Source organism: Ranitomeya variabilis, chromosome 2 (genome assembly GCF_051348905.1).
Source record: "Ranitomeya variabilis isolate aRanVar5 chromosome 2, aRanVar5.hap1, whole genome shotgun sequence".
Taxonomy (NCBI): Eukaryota; Metazoa; Chordata; class Amphibia; order Anura; family Dendrobatidae; genus Ranitomeya; species Ranitomeya variabilis.
In genome coordinates, this window is record NC_135233.1 from 502,536,660 (window position 1) to 502,549,235 (window position 12,576).

The 12,576-nt window shown below is 41.5% G+C and overlaps 1 long non-coding RNA gene across 3 annotated transcripts in view; it reads left to right on the plus strand.

Moving 5' to 3' along the window:
- The window catches only part of LOC143809670 (uncharacterized), a 220,771-nt gene that overhangs the window by 68,961 nt on the left and 139,234 nt on the right, over nucleotides 1-12,576 (plus strand). For all 3 annotated transcript variants that reach the window (XR_013222381.1, XR_013222383.1, XR_013222382.1), the window contains exon 3: nucleotides 483-621. This is a non-coding gene — a long non-coding RNA (uncharacterized LOC143809670). The remainder of the gene's footprint in view (nucleotides 1-482; nucleotides 622-12,576) is intronic.

A 12,576-nucleotide genomic window follows, 5' to 3' on the forward strand; every position in this document is an offset into this window, starting at 1 on the left:
TTCAATGTTATTTAAAATGTAATTAGGTTCAGCTTTGAGTATATGAAGCGATATATAGCTCCCAAGGCTGAAATAATTCCCTGGCTTGCTTCCACTATGTAGCAATATACCAAAACAAGGGGATGATCAGTTGAAAATTTATTATGGCTACTCTGCATGTTCTTCAGTAAAGGTGTGATCTGCATATTTAATGGCTCCATACACTGTATTGCAATCACACTTGGCACTAACATTCACAGTAAGACAATGATATAGATGTGGAATGTATGATTAATGACCTCTCATTTCTAGTAATATGATATCTTCATATTTACGTTGTGATATCACCATTTTACTCAAATTTCCCACTAAAGGGAAAAAGATAAATCAATTTAATCACGTGGCTAAATGATGCTCAAATTATTTAATGAAAATGTCTGTTGTAATTATATGAAATGCAATGTGCACTCAGCGAAAACTTTTAATTATTTTTCCTCTTACAGTGTTCCATCAAACAGTTTCACAACTTTGTCACTTCGCTTGGCCAAAATCTTTGTGGGTTTCTCTACTTTGTTGCTCCTTCCCCAAAATAAGCAGATCGCTTGGAATCCCCAAAGTGATGTTGTAAGCTGGAATCACACCGTAAGTTTAAATTACCTTGAATGCATTTTTAGAACTAAAGCCAAGCATATTTTGAAAGAATAGCAAATTAAGGAGAAAAGACCAATTTTTTTACTTGCTGTACTATTAGATATACTCTCAACCTTTGGCACAAGAATTTGAATCACAAACAATATCAAAACCGGTATATGAAATTCCAGCCACATGCATATAACCACTAATTAGTAATTACCCAATATCGCAAAGAAAATAAACAAATAACAATTATCATGTAAAGTATACTCAAAGGACTGACCTTGTAATGCATTCTCTAGAGATGAACAGATATTTTGAAATTCGAATTTTACCAAAGAATCTGATAAAATTTGGGCAAATCTCAATACTGCAAAGCTTTCAAATTGTTGGAAAATACACAATGGGGACTGAAGAGAGAGAACATCGCTGAGCATACACTCTATAGTAGAGAGACAAACCTGCTAACCAGAGGCATACTTAGGTGTTCAGCTTGGAGGTCAGATACGGTGGCACAGCCTAATAGTGGGTATGTGGATATAGGGGAATCTCAGCAGAAAATCATGCTAAAAATACATCTCAATACATAGACCAGGACTGGTATTATCGCCATATTGTGACATATAGTGACAGATACCAGTTCTGCAGATTATACAAGTGATTACATTACAGTTATATACTGTATTAGATAACTTACAGCTGATGTTTCTGATGGAGTTATTTACTTTTTCCACGTTTTCCATCTTACCCAGTCCAACATGTCTACTCCTCCAGTCACCACTCGTCTTCACAGATAACAACAAAGACTCCTTTGACTTCTCAAATTTCCAGGACCGTCCTCATTTATTCCCAACCAAATGCTGAGAAATTTAAGTTGTATGCCAACCTAGTACTGCACCTGCTGTGTGGTATAATAACAGTGCTCCTCTTAGTACCCCACATAATAATGCTCACCACTGTGCCCCTTATAAAATAAAATGCTTCTTTTGAGTCCTCTAGATGGTAAACTTGCCTCCTAGTAAATGTTAATACCCTGTGTAAGTGCCCTAGAAAATAGTGATCACATTTTGCCCATAGAAAGTAATAATGACCGCTATGTAATTATTTGTCACAATACGTACAGTTCCGCTATAACAATAATTCTTCTTAAGTGCCCATTTAACATTTAATAATGTCCCGAGTCCTTCCATCTACAGCAGTGATGTCTCATGTACAGCTCCTCTATCCACAGTGTAATGTCCCCACAGCTCCCTTATACACAGTATGATGAACTCACAACTCCACCATACACAGTATGATGGGCCCACAGCTCCCCTATACACATTATGATGAACTCACAACTCAACCATACATAGTATGATGGGCCCACAGCTCTTCTACAAACAATATAGTATACAACTTTGTAGTCCACAGGCTTAAAGTGACCTGTGGTCTCCACAATGGAGAGTGCTATTGCAGAGAGATCATGTCTCCCTTTCTACTGTTGGTCATCATATATTGGTGAGCTTCACACTCCAATATAGTTAAGAGTAGCGTAGTTCCAGGTGGGCCCCTCCTAGCGTGGGCCCAGGACGACCACACTCTCTGATTCCACGATAACTAAGATACTGCTACTGACCAAAAGAGTTTACATTCTACAGGGAAGAGAGAGGGGAGAGATAGAGAAAGCACCACTCTACAAGGAATGAAGATCTATAAGATCACTTACGGATGATTTTCCAATCACATCAGAAATACTGTAAATATCTTCCAAACATCAACTAATTTTTTACTTAAGTAATATTATTATTTAATCTTATCCATTACTTATTTCTATTCACAGAGTGTATTCAACCAAAGGGCACCTGCTGTACGGAGAGGCTAACTGCAGAAACAGGTGTTCTGCATATATACAGTTTAAACCAAAAGTTTACATAAACTATATAAAGAAACACATATGCATGTTTCTCTCAATATTTGACATGGAATCAGAATAAACCTTTTCCATTTTAGGTGAATTAGGATTATCATAACAATTAATATTTGCCAAATGCCAGAATAAAGAGAGAAAATGTTTTAAGGCATTTTTATTACTTACTGCAAAGTCAAAAGTTTACATACACTAAGATTACTATGCCTTTAAACAACTCTGGACTGCCTATATGATGATGTCATGTGTTTGGAGGCTTCTGTTTTTTGGCAACATCTGAGTAAATTAGAGACATATCTGTGGATGTATTTTAATGCACACCTGAAACACACTGCTTCTTTGTGTAGCATCATGAGAAAATCTAAAAAAAATCAGTCAAGATATCAGGAAGAGAATTGTGGACTAGCACAACTCTGGCTCATCCTTGGGAACAATTTCAATATACCTGACGGTGCCTCATTCATCTGTACAAACTATTATATGCAAGTACAAACAAGATGGGAATATGCTCAGGAAGGAGACGGGTTCTGTGTCCCAGAGATGAACTTGCTATGGTCCGGCATGAGCATATCAACCAAAGGACAAAAGCAAAAGACCTTGTGAAGATGATGGCAGAAGCCAGGAACATTGTGTCAATGTTCACAGTGAAACAAGTACTGCATCAACATGGGCTTAAAGGCCACTCTGCTAGGAAGAAACCATTAATCCATAATAAACATACAAAAGCCAGATTAATGTTTGCAAATGCACACAGGAACAAAGACCTTAATTTTTAGATTCATGTTCTGTGGTCTGTTCAACCTAAAATTGAACTTTTTCAGCATAATGACTATTATATTTGGAGGAAAAAGGGAATAGCTTGGAAGCCTAAGAACACCATCCCAACTGTGAAACATGGTGTGGCAGCATCATGTTGTGGGGTTGTTTTGCTGCACGAAGGACTGCTGCACTTCACAAAATAGATGTCATCATGAGAAAAGAAGATTACGTGGCAATACTGAAGCAACATCTCAAGACATCAGCCAGGAAGTTAAAGCTTGGGCAGAAATAGGTCTTCCAAATCGTCAATGACCCAAAGCATACTGCCAAAATGGTAACAAAGTGGCTTAAGGATAATAAAGTAAATGTTTTGTAGCAGCCATCACAAAGCCCTGATCTCAATTCAAATGAACATTTATGGGCAAAGCTGAAAAGGCCGGTGTGAGCAAGGTGACCTTCAAACCAGGATCAGTAACACCAGCTTTGTCAGGAAGAATGGGCACAAATTCTAGCTAACTATTCTGAGAAGCTGGCGGAAGGATATCCCAAATGTTTGACCCAAGTTATTCAGTTTATCCCCTTCCCAACCTGTGACGCCACATAGGCGTCATGAAAGTCGGTGCCAATCCGACCTGTGACGCCTATGTGGCGTCATGGAATGATTGCGTCCCTGCAGATCGGGTGAAAGGGTTAACTCCAATTTCACCTGATCTGCAGGGACAGGGGGAGTGGTACTTCAGCCCAGGGGGGGTGGCTTCACCCCCTCGTGGCTACGATCGCTCTGATTGGCTGTTGAAAGTGAAACAGCCAATCAGAGCGATTTGTAATATTTCACCTATGAAAACTGGTGGAATATTACAAACCAGCCATGGCCGATGCTGCAATATCATCGGCCATGGCTGGAAACTCTGATCATCCACCCCCTCCACCACCGATCTCCTCCCCAGTCCTCCGTCCAGTGCTTCGCTCCCCTCTGTCATCCTCTCCGCTCCCCCGTCCTCCTGTCCGCTCCCCCCGTGCTCCGATCCCACCCCCCCATGCTCTGATCTCCCCCCTCATACTTACCGAGCCTCCCGGGGTCCGTCCGTCTTCTCCATGGGTGCCGCCATCTTCCAAAATGGCGAGCGCATGCGCAGTGCGCCCGCCGAATCTGCCGGTCGGCAGATTCATTCCAGGTACATTTTGATCACTGTGATAAAACCTAGCACAGTGATCAAAATAAAAAAATAGTAAATGAACCCCCCCTTTATCACCCCCATAGGTAGGGACAATAATAAAATAAAGAAAATATATTTTCTTTTATTTTTCCACTAGGGTTAGGGTTAGAACTAGGGTTAGGGCTAGGGTTAGGGCTAGGGTTAGGGCAAGGGTTAGGGCTAGGGTTAGAATTAGGCTATGTGCACACGGTGTGGATTTGGCTGCGGATTGGCCACTGCGGATTCGTAGCAGTGTTTCATCAGGTTTACAGTACCATGTAAACCTATGGAAAACCAAATCCGCTGTGCCCATGGTGCGGAAAATAATGCGCAGAAATGCTGCTTTGTATTTTCTGCAGCATGTCAATTCTTTGTGCGGATTCCGCAGCATTTTACACCTGTTCCAAAATAAGAATCCGCAGGTGAAATCCGCACAAAAAAACACTGGAAATCCGTGGTAAACCCGCAGGTAAAACGCAGTGCCTTTTACCTGTGGATTTTTCAAAAATGGTGTGGAAAAATCTCACACAAATCCGCAACGTGGGCACATAGCCTTAGGGTTAGGGTTGGAATTAGAGTTAGGGTTGGAATTAGGGCTAGCGTTGGAAATAGGGTTAGGGTTAAGATTAGGCTTGTGGTTAGGGTTATGGTTAGGGTTAGGGGTGTGTTGGGGTTAAAGTTGTGGTTAGGGTTGGGATTAGGGTTAGGATTAGGGATAGGGTTGGGATTAGGGTTAGGGGTGTGTTGGGGTTAGAATTGAGGGGTTTCCACTGTTTAGGCACATCAGGGGTCTCCAAACGCAACATGGTGCCACCATTGATTCCAGCCAATCTTGCGTTCAAAAAGTCAAATTGTGCTCCCTCTCTTCCGAGCCCTGACGTGTGCCCAAAAAGTGGTTCACCCCCACATATGGGGTACAAGCATACTCAGAACAAACTGGACAACAACTATTAAGGTCCAATTTCTCCTGTTAACCTTGTGAAAATAAAAAATTGCTTGCTAAAACATCATTTTTGAGGAAAGAAAAATGATTTTTTATTTTCACGGCTCTGCTTTGTAAACTTCTGTGAAGCACTTGGGGGTTCAAAGTGCTCACTATGCATCTAGATAAGTTCCTTTGGGGGTCTTGTTTCCAAAATGGGGTCACATGTGGGGGAGCTCCAATGTTTAGGCACACAGAAGCTCTCCAAATGCGACATGGTGTCCGCTAACGATTGGAGCTAATTTTTTCATTCAAAAGTCAAATGGCGCTCCTTCCCTTCCGAGCCTTCTCGTGTGCACAAACAGTGGTTTGTGACCACATATGAGGTATTAGTGTATTCAGGAGAAATTGCCCAACATATTTTAGTATCCATTTTATCCTGCTGCCCATATGAAAATGAAAAAATTGAGGCTAAAAGAGTTTTTTTGTGAAAAAAAAGTAATTTTTCATTATAACGGATCAATTTGTAAAGCATCTTGGGGTTCAAAGTGCTCACTATGCATCTAGATAAGTTCCTTGGGAGGTGTAGTTTCCAAAATGGGGTCACTTGTGGGGGAGCTCTAATGTTTAGGCACACAGGGGCTTTCCAAACGTGACATGGTGTCCGCTAAAGATTGGAACCAATTTTTCATTGAAAAAGTCAAATGGCGCTCCTTCCCTTCCGAGCCCTGTCGTGCGCCCAAACAGTGGTTTTCCCCCACATATGGGGTATCGACATACTCAGGACAAATTGTACAATACATTTTGGTGTCCAGTTTCTCTTTTTACCTTTTGGAAAATAAAAAATTGTTGCTGAAATATCATTTTTGTGACTAAAAAGTTAAATGTTCATTTTTTCCTTCCATGTTGCTTCTGCTGCTGTGAAGCACCTGAAGGGTTAATAAACTTCTTGAATGTGGTATTGAGTACCTTGAGGGGTGCAGTTTTTAGAATGGTGTCACTTTTGGGTATTTTCAGCCATATAGACCCCTCAAATTGACTTCAAATGTGAGGTGGTCTCTAAAAAAAATGGTTTTGTAAATTTCATTGTAAAAATGAGAAATCGCTGGTCAAATTTTAACCCTTATAACTTCCTAGCAAAAAAAATTTTGTTTCCAAAATTGTGCTGATGTAAAGTAGACATGTGGTTAATGTTATTTATTAACTATTTTGTGTCACATAACTCTCTCGTTTATTAGAATAAAAATTCAAAATTTGAAAATTGCAAAATTTTCAACAAATTTCCGTTTTTTCACAAATAAATGCAAAAATTATCGACCTAAATTTACCACTAACATGAAGCCCAATATGTCACAAAAAACAATCTCAGAACCGTTAGGATCTGTTGAAGCGTTCCTGAGTTATTACCTCATAAAGGGATACTGGTCAGAATTGCAAAAAACGGCCAGGTCATTAAGGTCAAAATAGGCTGGGTCATGAAGGGGTTAAGGGCAATGGTACCGAATGAAATGTATGTAAAATTTTCACTTTGCAGTAAGTAATAAAAATGCCTGAAAACATTCTCTCTCTCTCATTATTCTGGATTTTGGCAAATATTAATAATTATGGTAATCCTAATTGACCCAAGACAGGAAAGGTTTATTCTGATTTCATGTCAGATATTGAGAAAAAAATGCATATGTGTCTTTTTATAAATTATATGTAAACTTCTGATTCCAACTGTACTTACAGTATATGTGCATGTGGTATGTGTATATACATATAAAGGTGTGTTGTGCACTGTGTGTTATGTGTGTGAATATACATATTTGTGCTATGTGTATACCCTGTGCCTTGAAAAAGTATTTATACCCCGTGAACGTTTCCACATTTTTTCACGTTATACCCACAAACTTAAACATATGGTATTGAGATTTAAGTGATATACCATAACAAAGTAGCAACAATTTGTGAAGTGTAAAGGAAATTATACATGGTTTTCTAAATATTTGGAAACTCTAAATCTGAAAATAGCAAAAAGTGGAAAAGCAGAAAAAATGGCACCAAACTGTTGACTGCAGTCTGAATCAGTCCTTAATATGAAGCATACCACCTGATAATGAGCTAGATGGTGCATGAAAAATGTGTTGAAGACCAAGTATATTCAAAGACCCGCAGAAGCGCTGGGATAGGCATGAAGCGGCTGTTGTCCTCCTTCACTTCCCCGCTCCCCCTGCATGTTAGATTGTTCTGCCTCATAAAATAAAGGACAATAACCTTTTTTAAGAAGCAATGGTGAGTGCTGTTTCTTTTTTCAATAATAAATCTGAAAATGGTAACATGTATTTGTATCCAGTCCCCTGTAGTCTGATAACTGTAAATAAAATCATAAGTGATCAATTGCCTCCAAAAGTTACATAATTTGTAAGTTAGGTTCACCTGTGTGTAATTTATTTTCTGTAAAACTACAGTTGTTCTGTGAAGGCCTCAGAGGTTTGTTTTAAAATATTAAGGTTTAAAAGCATTGTGAATATCAATGAACATACCAAACAGGTCAAAGATAATGTTGTGAAGAAGTGTAAAAAAGGGACAATGGCTCAATCCATCATCCAAACATGGAAGGATTATAGCAGTACTTCAAACCCACCAAGAAATAAACACAGGGCCATTTAAGTAAACTGACTTCTGTTATAAACTGGTGGCCTAAGAGCAGCATGGGACGTACGCTGGAGAAGGTGGTACCTGTACTGACCGCAGACCCTGAACCTAACACCGCAACTAGAAGTAGCCGTGGAATGTACCTAGCACTCCCTAGACATCTCGACACAGCCGGAGGACTAATTACCCCTAGAGATAGAAAAGGGAAAACTATCTTGCCTCAGAGAAAATCCCCAAAGAACAGGCAGCCCCCCACAAATATTGACTGTGAGAGGAGAGGGAAAAAACATACACAGACTGAAATGAGAATTTAGCAAAGGAGGCCACTTCTAACTAAATAGAAAGGACAGGACAGAGTACTATGCGGTCAGTATTAAAAACTAGAAAATATCCACCACAGAAAATACAAAAACTCCACAGCTAACTAAAGATATGGAGGGTATATCTGCATCTCCAGAGAAACCAGCTTGGCTAAAAAAATCCAATACAGACCAAGCTGGACAAGACAAAACATAGAAAGGAACTGAACAATAAGACCACAATATGTGGACAGCAAATCAAGGCCAGAACTTATCTTTGTTGAAAAGAACTGCAAAGCAGAAGGAACCAGCAGGGATGTGAATCCTCCAGGAACAATGGACAACTGGCACTGACTAAAGGGTGAAGCAAGACTAAATAGCCCTGTCCAAATTGCAAAAGGTGAAAACACCTGATAAATGGTGTAATTCAGAGACAGCAGCGCTACCACTTACAACCACCGGAGGGAGCCCAAGAGCAGAATTCACAACAGACTTCCCAAGCAAGGGAAGCACTAACTAAATAAGCAGCCAAAAGGCCAATGGTCACTCTGGAGGAGCTGCATAGATCTAAAGCTCAGGCTCGACAATCTGTCCACCGGACAAACTATTAGTCATATATTTCACAACTCTGGCCTTAATGAAAATGTGGCAAGAAGAAATCTATTTTTGAAAGCAAGACATACGAAGTCCAGTTTGCAGTTTGCAAAAAGACATGTAGCTAGCATGTGGTAGAAGGTGCTTTGGTCAGATGAAATCAAGCTTGAACTTTTTGTGATAAATGCAAAATGCAGTATGTTGAGGAAAAATAACACTGCACTTCACCCTGAAAACACCTACACCACCTCCTCCGTCAAGCATGGTGATGGCAGTATTATGCTGTGGAGATGCTTTTCTTCAGCCGGGACAGGGAAGTTGGTCAGAGCTAATGGGAAGATGCATAGAACTAAATACAGGGCAATCGAGGAGGATAACCTGTTAGAACCTCAAAGACCAAAAACTGGTGTATAGTTAATATTTCAGCACGATAATGAACCTAATCATACTGATTTAGATACAATGAAATTATTTAGATCAAAGCATATTCATGTATTTGAATGGCCCAGTCACAGTCCAGACCTAAATCCCTTTGAGAATCTGTGGCCAGACTTGTAAATTGCTGTTCACAGACACCTCCATCAAATCTCCATGAGATAGAGCTTGTTTCCAAAGAAGAATGGGCAACATTTTCAGCCTTTAGATATGCAAAGCTGGTAGATACATAACCCAAAATAGTAGTAAAGCAAATTGGGAAAAGGAAAAGCGCACAATAGGGTTTTAAATGTTGAGCAATAGGGTTGAGCGACTTTCATTTTTTTAAGATCGAGTCGGGTTTTGCGAAACCCGACTTTGTCCAAAGTCGAGTCGAGTGAAGTCGGCTGATTATCGCGAAAAGTCGGGGATCGACCGAAACATGAAACCCAATGCAAATCAATGGGGAAGCATAGTCGGCAGTGAGTGGAGGCCAGGAAAACACCTACAGTGCCCATTTTAATGCCAAAAACATCCAATCTTGTTTCTGAAGCTTGTCAATCTTAATTAACTTTATAATAATAGTTGGGCATTGGAAATTGGGGGTCATTTGGCAAAAGTTGTGGGGGGTAGGGCTGCTTCAAGGTTTTAGTGGGCCCAGGAAACGTGGACTACGTCACGGCGGTGGAGCAGTGAGAGATATTTCAACTTTGCAAGTGCTGTGATCCTGAGCAAGCAGGGAGGCCCACTCATTCGCATTGGCACTGGCACAGGGCCCCTCAAAGTACGGTGGTGTGTTTGCACGGCGGGGGCACCTCCCACCGGCAGCGACACTTTTGCGTACTCTGAGGGGACCTGTGCCTGTTACGTCGCCAACGAGTATGCCCCCCTACCTGTTGAAGAAACCTGCACTTTCATCTGCACCTTCCTCTTTGTCCCTGTGTAAGGTGGTATAGTATGCGGGAAGGGGAACCTGACTTTCAGCAGGGTCAGATTGTGGCTGTGTAGCATGCAAGGGGAATGTAGTGGTCTGGGTCAAAGTACCACAAGACTCATCTAGCACCGGCTGGGCAGGATGAGGCAGAAACACTGATATAGGCACAAATAATAAAGTGGGTAAAATGCAGGTCAAAATTGGTAACAGGACTAACCAGGTGGCATTGCTTAGTTCAGTGGAGTAGAAAACCCAGGAGCGGCAGACAGACACTATTAGTAGGGCCGAACCACACTAGTAGGCCCTATGCAGTTTAATATTACAAATGAAGGCCGAAAGCCTGAAGATTAAAGGTCAGGAAAATAACACAGGACAACACCAAGGTGCGGCACACACCATTTCTAGGCCCAACCAAAGTAGTAGGCCAACTGCAGTTTAATTATTTAAAATGTAAGCCGAAAGCCTGAACATTGAAGGTCGTGACAACAAAACAGGAGAAAACCCAGCAGCGTCAGACACCGTTTTAAGGGCCCAACCACATATTTTAAAAACAACTACTTAACGAGAGCTTTAAAATTGAAGCTCAGCTTTATACAGTGGAGGACAACACCATGGAGCGGCACACACCGTTAGTAGGCACCAACCACCAATTTTTACCAACAGATACTTAATGAGATCCAGAACGTTGAAGCTCAGATTTATACAGTGGAGGACAACACCAGGGAGCGGCAGACACCGTTAGTAGGCCCCAACCACCAATTTTTACCAACAGATACTTAATGAGAGCCAGAAGGTTGAAGCTCAGATTTATACAGTGGAGGACAACACCATGGAGCGGCACACACCGTTAGTAGGCACCAACCACCAATTTTTACCAACAGATACTTAATGAGAGCCATAAGGTTGAAGCTCAGACAAGGAAAGCTGGAGGAGAACACCAAGGAGGAGGAGAACACTCAGGAGGAGGAGAACACCCAGGAGCGGCAGACACCGTTCGTAGGCCCCAACCACCAACTTTTACCAACAGATACTTAATGAGAGCCAGAAGGTTGAAGCTCAGACAAGGAAACCTGGAGGAGAACACCAAGGAGGAGGAGAACACTCAGGAGGAGGAGAACACCCAGGAGCGGCAGACACCGTTAGTAGGCCCCAACCACCAATTTTTACCAACATATACTTAATGAGAGCCAGAAGGTTGAAGCTCAGATTTATACAGTGGAGGACAACACCAGGGAGCGACAGACACCGTTAGTAGGCCCCAACCACCAATTTTTACCAACAAATACTTAATGAGAGCCAGAAGGTTGAAGCTCAGATTTATACAGTGGAGGACAACACCAGGGAGCGGCAGACAGGCTTACTAGGCCTAAAATAAATAAAAATAGGCTCTATGCAGTTTTAAATAGGTTACATGGGTACACAGGCAGCATTGTTGTGGTCAGTGGAGGAGGATTGCAAGGAGGGACCGCAGACAGGCTTACTGGGCCTAAAATAAATAAAAATAGGCTCTATGCAGTTTTAAATAGGTTACATGGGTACACAGGCAGCATTGTTGTGGTCAGTGGAGGAGGATTGCAAGGAGGGACCGCAGACAGGCTTACTGGGCCTAAAATAAATAAAAATAGGCTCTATGCAGTTTTAAATAGGTTACATGGGTACACAGGCAGCATTGTTGTGGTCAGTGGAGGAGGATTGCAAGGAGGGACCGCAGACAGGCTTACTGGGCCTAAAATAAATAAAAATAGGCTCTATGCAGTTTTAAATAGGTTACATGGGTACACAGGCAGCATTGTTGTGGTCAGTGGAGGAGGATTGCAAGGAGGGACCGCAGACAGGCTTACTGGGCCTAAAATAAATACAAATAGGCTCAAGGCACTTAGAGTTATCTCGCAGGGGTACACAGGCAGCATTGGTGTGGTCAGCGGAGGACGATTGCAAGGAGGGACGGCAGACAGGCTTACTGGGCCAAAAATAAATACAAATAGGCTCAAGGCACTTAGAGTTATCTCGCAGGGGTACACAGGCAGCATTGGTGTGGTCAGCGGAGGACGATTGCAAGGAGTGTCTGACACAGTTAGTACTCCCAAAAAATAAATAGATGTTAATGTCTCGCAAAACAACAAAACAAAAAAACAAAAGTGTGGCATACTTAGGTACAGGGGTGGGCTCATCTGCTGAGTTTCTGACATAGTAATTTGGCAGTAAGTATTTACTGGTGTCAATATAGGACACTGACCCAGACTATTTTAACTAGCATAGATGTCAACAAATTGGTATTGTCAGTGCCAGGCATTGAATGA